At 34.7% G+C, this 13,721-nt stretch overlaps 1 non-coding gene across 1 annotated transcript; it reads left to right on the top strand.

The window, feature by feature from the left end:
* The first annotated feature begins 12,499 nt into the window (after positions 1–12,499).
* Positions 12,500–12,604, top strand: LOC141624966 (small nucleolar RNA R71). Its single transcript, XR_012534769.1, has one exon. It is a non-coding gene; the product is annotated as a small nucleolar RNA R71 (small nucleolar RNA).
* The last annotated feature ends 1,117 nt before the right edge of the window (positions 12,605–13,721 follow it).

The raw sequence follows: 13,721 nt of genomic DNA on the forward strand, positions 1-13,721 counted from the left end.
TAATAATAGTTATATAAACCTAACAAGTGGTATCAGAGCATAGGATGTTGCATGCATAATCGGTTATTGTTTTTCCGAGTGAAAATGTTAACATATAAAACTAAAAATTTGAGTTTTATGAATATAAAACCACGAAAATTTTTGCATGTTATGTATTATGGTCCTAAAATGTTTTTAGGTAATTGTTATGATTTATGGAAATTTATTGCTCATTTTAAAGATTTTTAGTGATTTTATCACATTTTTATGAGTAAAATGAACTTTTATTCACTAAAATAAGTTAACCTTCACTACTGGCCGTGGTATTTTCGTCTGATCTCACATGAATATTTTATGTATTTCATGTAAAATATCATATTAATGTGATTAATATTTCATGATTTATGAATTTTTAGTGTAAAAATGGCATAAATGGAGGTTAAAATGACTAAAAATGGTTAAACTTACTCTCTGACCTTGAAAATTTTATATGACCTCACATGCATATTTTACAAGTTTTTTGTAAAATCTCGTATTAATTGGATTAATATTGCATGATTTATGATTTTTATGAGATAAAAATGGATTAAAAGAGGTGAAATGGTTAAAAATAGTTAAATTTCGAATTAGGCCATGATATTTTAATATATTGTCACATACATAATTTACAGAGTGTATGTAAATTTGGAGATTAAATGATCACATTTAGCATGATTTATGAATTTTTAGTGTAAAAATGGCATAAATAGTGACTATTTTAGCATAAATAGCTAAAACGAATTACATGGCATGAGAAAATTATTTTAGATTGCATAAATATCCCACTTATCAGATCTAAAGTTGTAAATTTTATTAGATTATTTTTTAGATACTTTAGATATTTTATGAGATAAAACCGATAAAATGCAACTATATTTTCTCAAAAATTAATTCGAAACTTTTAACCATGATTTTTGACATTATGGTGTCAAGGAATTATTTCAGAATGTTTAAAAATTTAAAATTCAAATTTTGAAATTATTGTAATTAAATTTGGATTTATTTTTTATATATATTATGATTTTAAGGTAAAAATGAGCATAAAAATTAAATCAAGTTGAATTATTGTCAAAAATTGAATGATGACTAATTTTTGAGTCCTAAGAGTGTTAGGATAATTAACTTGAGCTTAGATGTGATTTAAGTGTTAATTTGTGATTTTAAGAAGTTACGATCACGCATTTCCATAAAAACCGGGTTATATAAATGATACTAGGTAGTATCCTGCGTTTCGCGCGACCTGTTTTAAAATTTTATTTTTATAATTGAAGAAAAATAATATAATTTATATATAATCTATAATAGTTTTACCTATAAATAAAAATAAATTAATTTTATTTGCTCAATTTTTTTTAGGTTTAAGTTCAGTGTTTTAAAATCAACTAGAAATAATTTTAATAAAACTAATAAGTTATAGTTAATTACGCATGATCAACGTTTTACAAAAAAAAAATTTAACTGATTAAATATCATATTAATTAAAATAAAATTTATTCGAATAATGCAATAATCAACATTAAGTTATCAAATTATATCATTTCACGATACATTATGTTCCAAATCAGTTAATATAATTTTATGTAATTTTTAGTTTTGTATATATATATAACATTTGATATTTATGTATCAAACATATAAGGTCAAAACTAAACTTATTCAAATGTTTTAGTTCTGTCTTACATGTGTTATGTGTCAAACATATCTATAAGAAATTTGCACCTTTTATTTTTTTTAAAAATATATACAATGATGTTTAAGAGTTTACCCGTGAATAAAATAGGTTGAACTTTCTCAAATATCATTTTTATAAGATAACATATAAAATATTTAACTAAAAGTAATATCTAGTTAGTCATAATCAATGTTTCATTCTTGACGTACACATATTTAACTGAATATATTAAAGGAAAATGTAATGTGTTTTCCACCTTTTCATGTTTTTTATATAATAAGGTTTTTCTATTTGATACCCTTGTATTTAATTATTCGAATTCTACGTGATATCTCTCGCCTTTCAAAAATACCACTGGTACCCCTAAACATAATGAAAACATCTTAAAATGCCCAAAATGCTCTAATCCACTTCTTTAAAATGTTTAATTTATACATTTTTTATTGATTTTTTGGCAATAATTTCTCATGTCATTAACATAAACATCCTCTACTCAATTGTAAACATATTTTCTTTACAAAATTTCACATACTAAAAACGTGATTTTTAATAGTTTGGGTATTTTAAAAACATTTTACTAAATTTAGTCATACCACTTATATTTTCAAAAATATAAGGGTACCACGAAGAATGCGAAGAAATACGGGCTATCACGTTGAAAAACTCTATGTAATATTATATTACTTAATAATCATTACTTTTCTTTTAATTATTTAAACTCACTCGCAATCACTATGTACATACATACTCATTATCAAAGTATTTAAACCTCTCAAAATCTCAAATGTATTTAATTTGTTGCAATATAATTTTTTCGTTCCCACACTATAAAAACTTATATCTTCATAATTTTTTAAAGTTTTGTTTTTAATAAATACAATGACTCTTCCAAATATATTTTTCTTAATAAATTTGAGGGTCTAAGTTTTATAACTTTCTCAAAATTTTTTTTTACGCAAATATAAAACATTGTGAGATACTCACTTTAATTATCTCTACATATCAAAATATGTTAATAAATATATGAAAATTATACTCGATTGAAAGCATTTTTCGCAATGAACATTTTTATTTACAATTTAGAATTTTTATCAAAATATTTTTTTAATAAATTTATAAACAAATCAACGTAATTATTTAATGTAATTTTATAATAAAACTTATTAAAATAATTATTAATATTTGGTGAGATTTATGCTGTACTTATTATGTTCATATTAAATGATTAGCTGTAATTAATGCTTGTCATTAAGGCTGTATGGGACACGTGGAGCATCCACAGCGTTTCAACCTTGATTATATATATATATATATATATATATATATATATATATATATATATATATATATATATATATATATATATATATAAGATAAGATAAGTTAAATAGGGCGATTTGGCACATAATTTGGCATGATAGATACATATTATAATGCTGCATATTTCAATTGTTGAATGTTTTTTATTTATATAATTTTGAATTATGTAATTTTATCTTAGTATGGCCTTAGTTTTAATCGATATTACCCGCAATGAAAGGGAATATTCATTCGGTTGTAATTTAATGTGATCTCGTATCACTTTTATTTTTATTAGTTTTTCCATTTTACAAATGTATAATAGGAATAGCTTTGTATTTTTATTATTAATTGTAATCATGAAGTTTCTTCAAAGACAGTGCCATTCGGAAAGGTGTTCCGACGAAGACGGTGTTCTTGGGAGGCGTGCCACTTGAAGATTCAAGGGACCAAAGGAGTTGATTTCCGAATATGTAATAGATTATTTGATTTTATATTTTAGGAAGGACATACTAGGAATTTATTATTATTGCTTTGCATTTCTTTTAATTTGTTACATGCATTGCCAAATCGCCATAACAACACATGCATATCATATCGAGTCATAGACCCTGTCAATTATAATTATCGTAGTTCACCGCTTTAGTTCACTTAAAACGTGATAGATAATAAATTGACAAGACCTCTCACATATAATAATTGAGAAATAGCCTTACCAAATGGTAGAAACCATGAATCCCAATTTCATAAGGGAGTTAATCCGGCTTCACCGTAATACAAACCTTGTTACGTTGGGTAAGTGGGTAATAAAATGTTATTACATCGAAATTTGGATTGAGCTCAACGGAAGTATTCGTGACCGTAGTCGCATGTGTTCCGAGCTAAACATGAAAATTAGAGAGATTTTTATCGACCGAGAGTTCTAAAAGTAGAATCGATTAAGAGGTTAATCCACCGAGTTATATTAATAAGGGGTGATGGTCGGACTATATTTTTCGGTTACTTGTCGTTAGGAGCACATAGACCAAAACAATATTTATAACTTCACAAACTACTTTACTATTAGTAAAGAGGTAAGTAAAGGTCGGATCCCAAGGGACGGGTATTGATGTAGGATTTTTGATTGCAAGTAGTGGTGTCTAATGGTGTCACAATTTGAGACAAGAAGATCACTAAACTAAATAACAATGTAAATGAACAAGCAAGATGATTAAGATGAGATGTAAACAATTGATTAAAAGCACTAGGGTGTCATGGGTTCATAGGGGATTCATGGGATTTGATCATACAAACATGTTTTCAACTAGATGCAAGCAGTTATTGTTGTGATAGGATCGAGTTAGTGTATATCTTATAATCCCTAGGAAGGTTTGGGTCCCGGAGCCGAATCGATTAGATTGTACAACACCTACAAGTTGACTTAATCCTCCCAATCCAACAATATGCATGGTCTAATGAGAGTCGAGTTGGTTTATGTCTTACAAGTCCCATTGAAAAGATAAGTAATGGGTAAAAAATGTAAGGATTCATAGGCTCGCATTTCATCAAACATAACATGTGCATAAGTTAAAATCACAACAAGCAAGCAAATTAATTATGAAAGAATATTAGATTAAGCATGAATCAATCCCCATGTTGGTTTCCCCTAATTCCCCATTAACCCTAGTTAAGGAAACTACTCACTCATTATCAAGTTTAACATGCTAACAAGGTTGTCAATCATATTAACAAAGCAAAACATGATGAATAAATAAATATGATTATTAATAATTAAAAAGGGATTAAGAGAATTATACCTAATAATGATTCCAAAATAATAAGCAAAGAATAATAGAAGTACTTGATGAATGATTGGAAGGTTGTCAATCCTCCAAATAAACTTCAAATAATCTTCAATTACCCAAAATAAAGGATGAACAATAGAGAAATTAAGGAAATGAGATTTGTATTAATGCCTAATTAAAAGTTGATTACAATATTAAGAAGAGATTAGAAGAACAGAAATTATATTAAGGATTGATGATAATCTAATTAGTGCAATGGGGTATTTATAGTGGAGATTAGGTACATAAATTAGGGTTACTAAGGGCTTAAATGACGATTAAGACCCTTAAGCAAAGTTAATAAAATGCTCCTCTCGAAGAAAGATGCGAGTCTCCTTTTTGCTAGTCTTTCAGAAATATGCTCATCCCGGTAGAACAAAGAGAAGCCGTGCTGTACTGGATGACAATCCGAGCGGCCAAGGGGTCGGGACGAGCGGATTGTGGGGGTTGGACGAGTGGACTGGAAGGTGGGACGCTCGGATTGTGGAGGTGTTGGACGAGCGGGCAGGCTGGAGGGACGCTCGGATTGTGGAGGTTGGACGAGCGTCCCAATGCTGCGACGGGCGGATTCTAGTTCAGCAAGCTTTTTCTTCTTTTCTTCTTTTCTTCTTCCAACAATCCTCAGGATCTTGTCGGAGATGCAATGATCGTCTTCATCATTGCCCATTATTTACAAAGGCCTTCTCGTCTTGTCTTCACTTTGATGCTTGGTCATTAGATTCGATCAATTTAGTTCCATTTTGCCATTAAAATGCAAGGTTTGCACTCCTCTCCTACCAAGGAAACAAAACCTCAAAGAATATGCAAAACAAAGGACTAAAGATAGTAAATGACCCAATTATGCACTAAAAAGCATAGGAATGAAGCTAATTCGGGGACTAAATATGCTCAAATATTGGTCACATCAAATATCCCCAAACCGAACCTGTGCTCGTCCCGAGTAAAGAGGTGACAAAAACTAGGACCCTTATTTAAACTATCCTACTAATATAACCGATATGAGACAATTTGCGGGTCTCACTCCGCCACTACAACTCACAACAAGACAACCATAAGGTAGGATGCCTTCTTGCAAGGCAAGGTGGGTCTTGCCAAAATGGTGACACATCCAATCATTAAAGCACACAAAATCAAGTAATGGATGAATCTACAAAAGAATAGCCACTTTCCTCATCTAAGTGGCGGAAATTATCTAAAGGGGAAGTAATTCAAGGGTACACACTCCATTATAGATATGGTTTCTTCAAACTAATAAGCCTAGAAGGATACCAATAAATCACCTCCAAGTTGTGTCAAGCTAGGGTTCCTTTATCCTCAATCGTTAAATGCTTTCGTGAAGAGTAGACTCCCTATGGTGTTAGAAACACTGGAGGATCACGGAATTCCCCTTCTTGCCTAGACAAGAAGAAGGGTCGTCCCCTCTCTACCATGCATAAAAGTGGATACGATGGAAAAGGGATCAATAGTTTTTGAGTTTCATATGGGAGTTTGCTTTGTTGTTGTTTTTCCCCCCAATTCCTTGTGGCATATAACATTTGAGAACACTTTCTTTTTGCCATTTCTTTTGATTTTTGCCATTTCAACACTTGAACAATTTCAACTTTTCTTTGCATTTCTTTTTGAACATTTTCAAAGTCACCCCATTTGTAGGGAGGGTGCTTATATTTGAAGCTTTAGGAGTCTATTTTTGCTCCTCTTTTCTTTTGATGCAATTTGCAAACTTTTTCTTTCATTCCAATTCTTGAACTCGAATTTGAACAATTTTTGTGCCCATTCCCTTTTTGATGACAAAATGTGGTAGAATATGGATGATGGTTGCATGGTTTCAAGGGTCACCTTGGAATAAACGGTAGCCAAGGAGTTATCACACCACAAGTTACTCTTGACTAGGCCTTAATCCATGGGTCAAAGGATACTAGTATGACACATCCTAGGGTGTTTTATAAGTATTTTAACAACTAAAGTCTTAAGAAGAAAAAGCATCTACAAGGGCCTATATATACTTGTCAAGCTTCCCAAATAGACGGTTTTACAAAATTTGTTTCCTAAGTGCAACTATATGCTATGATGCAACTAACATTTATACAACCTAATGCATATGCTTCTACCAACTAGTGTGCCAAATAATTTAAATGCAAGTCCTATAATCATATTTTTTATACCGCATCAATCAAAATAAAGCCACATAGTCATTAACATAGAGAGGAGAAAGGAGATTGGAAAGATCATACCATGCGGTCTTCAATATCCTCATGTCTCGGGTGTGGCGTAGTCAATCAATGTGAACAAGGATGAACAAACACAATATATATACCAACAATATATACAAGACTACACTAAAAAGGAAATGAACTTGTTTTTGGACTTTTCAAATTTTCAATTTTTTTGTATTTTGTTTTAATGAAATTAAAGGACATATTTTTATATTTTTCAAAATTTTTAATTTTTATCATTTTTGTTTTAAAAAGGTCAAGTTAGAATTTTCCATCCCCACACTAATATGGGCATTGTCCTCAATGACCAATACGATAGGAAATTATGCAATTTACATGAATATATATGATTTCTAAACTAAATGCAAACTACACTAAACTACACTACATGATGCATGTGTTTTTGTTATGGTGGAGAGCATAATTTAGATTAGCTCCCAATGCATATGCATAAACTTCCCCAAACCAAAATAGACACAATTTCTAATGTCAAAAATTTTTAGGGGAGTTCATGCACATAAAATGCTATGCATGAAACTACAAATTGTCATTTTGGATTTTGAAAGTTGGGAACAATAAAAATGAACACCTTAATGAAGCCAAGGTGTTAGTCCTCTAATGTTGCTAGGACTTCACAAAATGATCAAGATAAAATAAAAACAAGAGAAGTAGACAAACCATAAAGGAGGTGTAAGAATGTAGGAGCCTCCAAAAGTTTGCTAGTCCTCACCCATCGTGTCACCATCATCTTCTTCACTTAAGGCATCATCAACCTCCATGGATGTGGAGTCATGTGCACTCTCACTTTCTCTTTCTTGTTCTTGCTCACTTTCCTCTTCTTCTTGAACTTCTTCATCTTCACCTTCTTGGTCACCACTCTCATCAACAACCATCTCCTCTCCACCCGGTCTACCACCACTAGAAGTGCTAGGAAAGAATACCTCCCTATCTGCCCAACTAGGTAAAGGACAAGATGGATCGAGAAGTCCTTGCCTATTAAGATGTAGGAGGGGCGAATATTGGGCCTTGTAAGCATCAACTCTATCATTATAAGCTTGTTTATGCATTTCCTTCACTAGTAGAGTCAAGTAATCATTTTCCGCCTTGGTATTTTGGGGGTTGAACTCGTGGTATTCAAATGGATAAGGTGGGGTGATAATGGAGAAGGAGGGCTCGGAAACTTCTTCCCCTTGGTGTTGAATAATGTGTTCGATCTCTTTGGAGAGTGGGAGAAGGTAGTTTGGTCAATGAACATTCAATCGGTAAATTTTGCTAGGCACAGTGAAGGATCTAGCTTTATTTGTCAACCACCCAAATTTGTTGTCAAGAGTGTCGTTCTTGACCCATTTAAACTTTAGAACCATGGTGGGCAAATCGATAAGATGGCCTCCTTTTACCGGTGCATAAGTGTTGTTCTTGTTGAAATCCCGGTTAAAATGCTTAGCCAAATAGGTAACTAATCCTCCATTGGCAATAAAGGCCGTGCCTTCTTTGCCACAATCAACATTAAGCCATCGATCAACCAAAAGTCGTAAAGCATTGTATGGCTTGGTAAATTCTCTCCCAATGTTCAAAGCCGACTCAAGAAGGATAAAATCAAGTTTGGTAAGATGGTTTGTGCCATTCCTAGCTATCAAAGTATTCCCAATGACCTTATGTCATACTCTAATGCCCGGATGGTGGAGTAAGAGAGCACGATAATCATGAAAACGTGTGAAGTTCCTTCCGAAAATTGCCATCCAAAGAGGAGCGGGGTCATACTTGGTAGGCATCTTTGTAAATTTTGCACTATCACTAAGGCCAAATATCTTACCCAATTCGTCATAAGATAAGCATCTATCAACATTTTCAAGACGAAACTCGATAGTGGTTCGGGTCTCCACCTTTGTGACTTTCAAAGAGCTTAAAAATTCTAAGGTGAGGGAGGAGTATGTCAATTCTTGCATTGTAAACAATTTACTCAACCCCATAGACTCGAAAAAGGTCTTAGTTTGCTAAAGGACACCCAATTTTGACAATGCATTTTCACATATGAACTTAGTAGGCATGCTAGTTTTCTTAGCAAAGGAAATAAATTTCTTCCTATGGGAGTCGGAAGTGAAGATTACCTCCAGATAGTCGGCTAATTGTTCAATGACCGGAGTGGTAGAAGTAGTAGCTTCCATAGGAGGATTTTGTTCTTGAATCTCCAACCTTGCATCATGGACTACTAATGCCTTTGATGTTTGGTTATCAAGAAGGGCTTGTTGCCTCTTAGAAAGGGTCTTCATTTGGGGTGCCTTGTTTCCACCTTTTGTTCTTGCCACACTCCTTTGCTTAGTTACACCAATGAAAAATTGAAATCTTCAATTTCTAGTAATGCCCAAATCGATTTAGGATAAATAAAAGTTGTCTTGTATCTCGAAAATCGGTTCAAAACTTGAAGATTTTGGTGTTTGGATCACTTGTTGATGCTAAAGGAGTGATTAATTTTTGTTTTGAGGAAGTTTGGATTTTATTTGATTGATTTTGGTTGAGGAATTTGGTTTTTGTTGATGGAGAGGATGAGGGTTTTTGGGTTTTGGGTAGTGTTTGTGTTTTGAAATAATGAAAATGAATGGGAAAGGAGGGTTTAAAAGACCCGTTGGTTTTCGAAATGCAGAGGGAGACGAGCGAACCTAGTGTCGGGATGCTCGGATTCTTCAAAAATTGGGTTCAGGTAAAGACGCCATGGGGACGAGCGGATTGCAGGAAAGACGAGCGGATTCCTTGGCTGAGACGAACGTCTTTGGCTCAAGACGCTCGGATTCCTTTCCAGTGAAAGATCCCAGATTTTAGTAGTAAAAAGACGAGTGTCTTTCCTGTTGGACGACCGTCCCGACTGACACGAGCGGGTTTCCTGGCTTGGACGCTCGGATTCTCAGTCAGACCCAAAATATATTTTCTGCAGCTTCACAAGACGAGCGTCTTGTGACTTGGACGCTCGGGTTCTTTCTGGACGAGCGGATTGTCCCTCTGGCCGTTCGGATTCTTCCTTGACCACACGGATTCAGGTCCATCCGTGGGTGCTTCGTAACCCGTGTCAATTCATTCTTCAATTCTCGTATTCTTCATTGTAGGGGCACTACAAAGGCATGAATAGTCTAGGCAATTGCTATCCCCACACTAAGGCAAAGCACTACACATCAATAAACTCATAAGTCTCTCCATCACTTCTCTCAAGATGATGAAAATCTTGATCAAGGCATAAAAATGTAAATCTTAAGATGACAAAAATGCAATACAATAATTGAAATGCAAGTTAGGGAGTTAGAATATTTATAAATGGTGGTTTAGGGAGGACTCCACCAAACTCTCATCCAATGTGAGATGTCAAGGGGGCATGTTCAAGATGTTGATGTTACTCAACAACTTGAAGAAGTAGTCGAAAGCTTGCTCATTATGATGATAAATATCCTCAATAGACCTTTGCACTTGTTGTTCTCCATGATGGTCTTGGGTCATAGCATTACCAATATAGGGATTGAATATCCCTTCGAACTCATCATCCCAAACACCGCATATTTCGTCTACTTGATCACTAAAAATGTTTTGAGTTGATAAAGACAACTCTTCTTCTTTCTTGTCTTGGACAATGAGGCCTTCTTCTTCACTTGTCATGGGTGAGCTTTTCAAGCCCTCATTGTTGCAATTTCCTTGCTCTTTTGATGGAGCATCATCCACTTTCTTTTTCCATTGAAATTCCAACTTCTTCCTATCATCTTTCCGGCTATAGTGATCAACCATAAAACATGGCTCATGCAATTAGGGAGCTCTCATAGTCTTGTCAAGATTGAAAGTGACGGTTTCATCTCCCACTTCAAGGGTGAGCTCTCCATGCTTCACATCGATCACCGCTCCCGCGGTGTGCAAGAATGGTCTTCCTAAGATAATAGGAATGTTGGAGTCTTCTTCCATGTCAACAATAACGAAATCCACCGGGATGAAGAATTTTCCAATTCCCACGGGAACATCTTCCCATACCCCTAAAGGTGTGTTTGTTGATCTATCTGCCATTTGAAGCGTGATGTTGGTGCATTTGAGTTCTCCCATTCCTAGCCTCTTGCTAACCGAATATGGCATGACACTAACACTTGCCCCAAGGTCACATAAAGCTTTGTTGATTGTAGTGTCACCAATAGTCCATGGAATGGAGAAACTTCCCGGATCCTTGAGCTTTGGAGGTGAACTCCCTTGAAGAATAGCACTACTTGTTTAGTGAAAGCAATAGTCTCAAGCTTCCGGATTGATTTCTTCTTTGTAAGAATATCCTTCATATACTTTGCATAGGCCGGAACGTGATTGATTAATTCCGTGAATGGAATCGAGACTTCTAAATTCTTCACAATCTCCATGAATTTTCCAAGTTGGTCATCAAACTTAGTCTTAGCTTGACGACTTCGAAAAGGAAGTCTAATCACAATCGGTTCCTTCTCTTTGGCCTTTTCTTCATTCTTCTTTGTAACTTCTTGATTGTTGGGTTCTTCTTCCCTAGTGTTTTGCACAACTCTTTCCTTGTCACTAGTCTCCACAATGTCATCCTTAACTTGCTTCTTTGGCTCTTCATATCTTGTATCACTCCTCAAGTGGATGGCACTAACCGATTCATGTCTTGGGGGATTACTTTGAGGTGGTAATTGTCCCTTTTGCCTTTGAGAGCTCGAAGATGCTAATTGAGTCATTTTGGTTTAATTTCCAACATTTTTGTGTGGGCTAGGATGTTGTTGATGGTGATGTCATTTGCTTGGCTATCTTTTTGCATTTGAGTGAAAAATTCTTGTTGATTCTTTTGCATTTGGAGGACCGCTTTTTGAACATCAAAACCTTGGTCATTTTGTTGATTGTATGGAGTTTGATTTTGGTAACCTTGGTTTTGGTTGTAAGAGGGTCTTTGATTTTGGTTTCTCATTGGAGGTGGGGTGTATGTTGGTTGAGGGTTTTGAACATATTGGCTTTTGTATGAGAGATTTGGATGAAATTTGGTGTTTTCATTGTAATAGTTGGAATAAGGGGTACCACCCTTGTATGCTTGAAAAACATTCACTTGCTCACTTGTTCCCCTACATTCACTTTGGTCATGTCCCAAAGTTCCACAATTCTCACATATTCCACTTGGAATTGATGAAGATGCCACCATGGCATTAACATGTTACTTTGGTGATTTTGAGGCTTCTTCAACTTTAGCCATAGCCTTCTCAAACTTCAAGTTGATGGTATCAATATGAGCACTAAGTTGAGCACCCAATTGAGTAATAGAGTCCACTTCATGCTTTCCTCCTCTAGTAGCCTTGCGAGGTCTACTATATTGTGAGTTATGGACCGCCATTTCCTCAATCTTGTTCCAATTTTGATTATCGTCAACTTCGGTGAACATACCATTTGATCCCATGTTGAGAATGTTTTGGGAGTATTCATAAAGACCATTCCAAAATTGTTTTACCAAGAACCACTCGCTAAGTCCATGATGAGGACATGAGCGACAAGTTCCTTGATCGCTCCCAAGCTTCATACAAAGATTCTTCGTCCCTTTGCTTAAAACCCGTGATTTGAGCTCTTAGCATGTTAGTCTTTTCCGAAGGGTAGAACTTTTTGTAGAAAGCAAGAGCCAACTTCTTCCAAGAGTCGATTCCAAGAGTGGCCTTATCCAGGCTTTTTAACCTTTGTTTCGCGGTACCAATTAGAGAAAAAGGAAATAAGACCCATCGAATTTGGTCTTGAGTCACTCCGGTTTGTGAAATCGCATCACAATAGTCACAAAAAGTCTCCATGTGAGAATGAGGGTCTTCACTAGGCATCCCCCCAAATTGGCTTCTTTCGACTAATTGGATAAATGTGGATTTTGCATTGAAATTTCCGGTCAAGTGTTATGGTGTGGGAGTACCATTGGGTAGGTTCTCCTCGGTTGGTACGGAATGTGATGAAAAGTTAGGCATTGTGGGTTGATTTTGTGGTTGAGTTTGTGTTGGGTTCTCCTCACCTTCTCTTGCAAAAGGGTTGATGAACTCAATAGTATTTGGTTGAATATCTACAACCTCACCAATACCTCTCAAAGTATTTCTAGCAAGTCTTCTATTGGTTGTCAAAGTTCTCTCAATTTCGTGATCAATGGGTAACAAGTTACCTTGTGATATTCTAGACATGCAAAATATCAAACAACTCAAAAACAATTAGAACAAACATTGAGGAGTTTTACTTCCCCAAGGTAAAGAAAGACACAACTAATAACAATCACAGAAAATCCAATCAAGTTAACACCGTCCCCGACAACGTCGCCATTTTTGGTCGGACTATATTTTTCGGTTACTTGTCGTTAGGAGCACCTAGACCAAAACAATATTTATAACTTCACAAACTACTCTACTATTAGTAAAGAGGTAAGTAAAGGTCGGATCCCAAGGGACATGTATTGATGTAGGATTTTCGATTGCAAGTAGTGGTGTCTAAGGGTGTCACAATTTGAGATAAGAAGATCACTAAACTAAATAACAATGTAAATGAACAAGCAAGATGATTAAGATGAGATGTAAACAATTGATTAAATGCACTAGGGTGTCATGGGTTCATAAGGGATTCATGGGATTTGATCATACAAACATGTTTTCAACTAGATGCAAACAATTATTGTTGTGATGGGATCGAGTTAGTGTATATCTTACAATCCCTATGAAGGTTTGGGTC

Source organism: Silene latifolia, chromosome X (genome assembly GCF_048544455.1).
Source record: "Silene latifolia isolate original U9 population chromosome X, ASM4854445v1, whole genome shotgun sequence".
Classification (NCBI taxonomy): Eukaryota; Viridiplantae; Streptophyta; class Magnoliopsida; order Caryophyllales; family Caryophyllaceae; genus Silene; species Silene latifolia.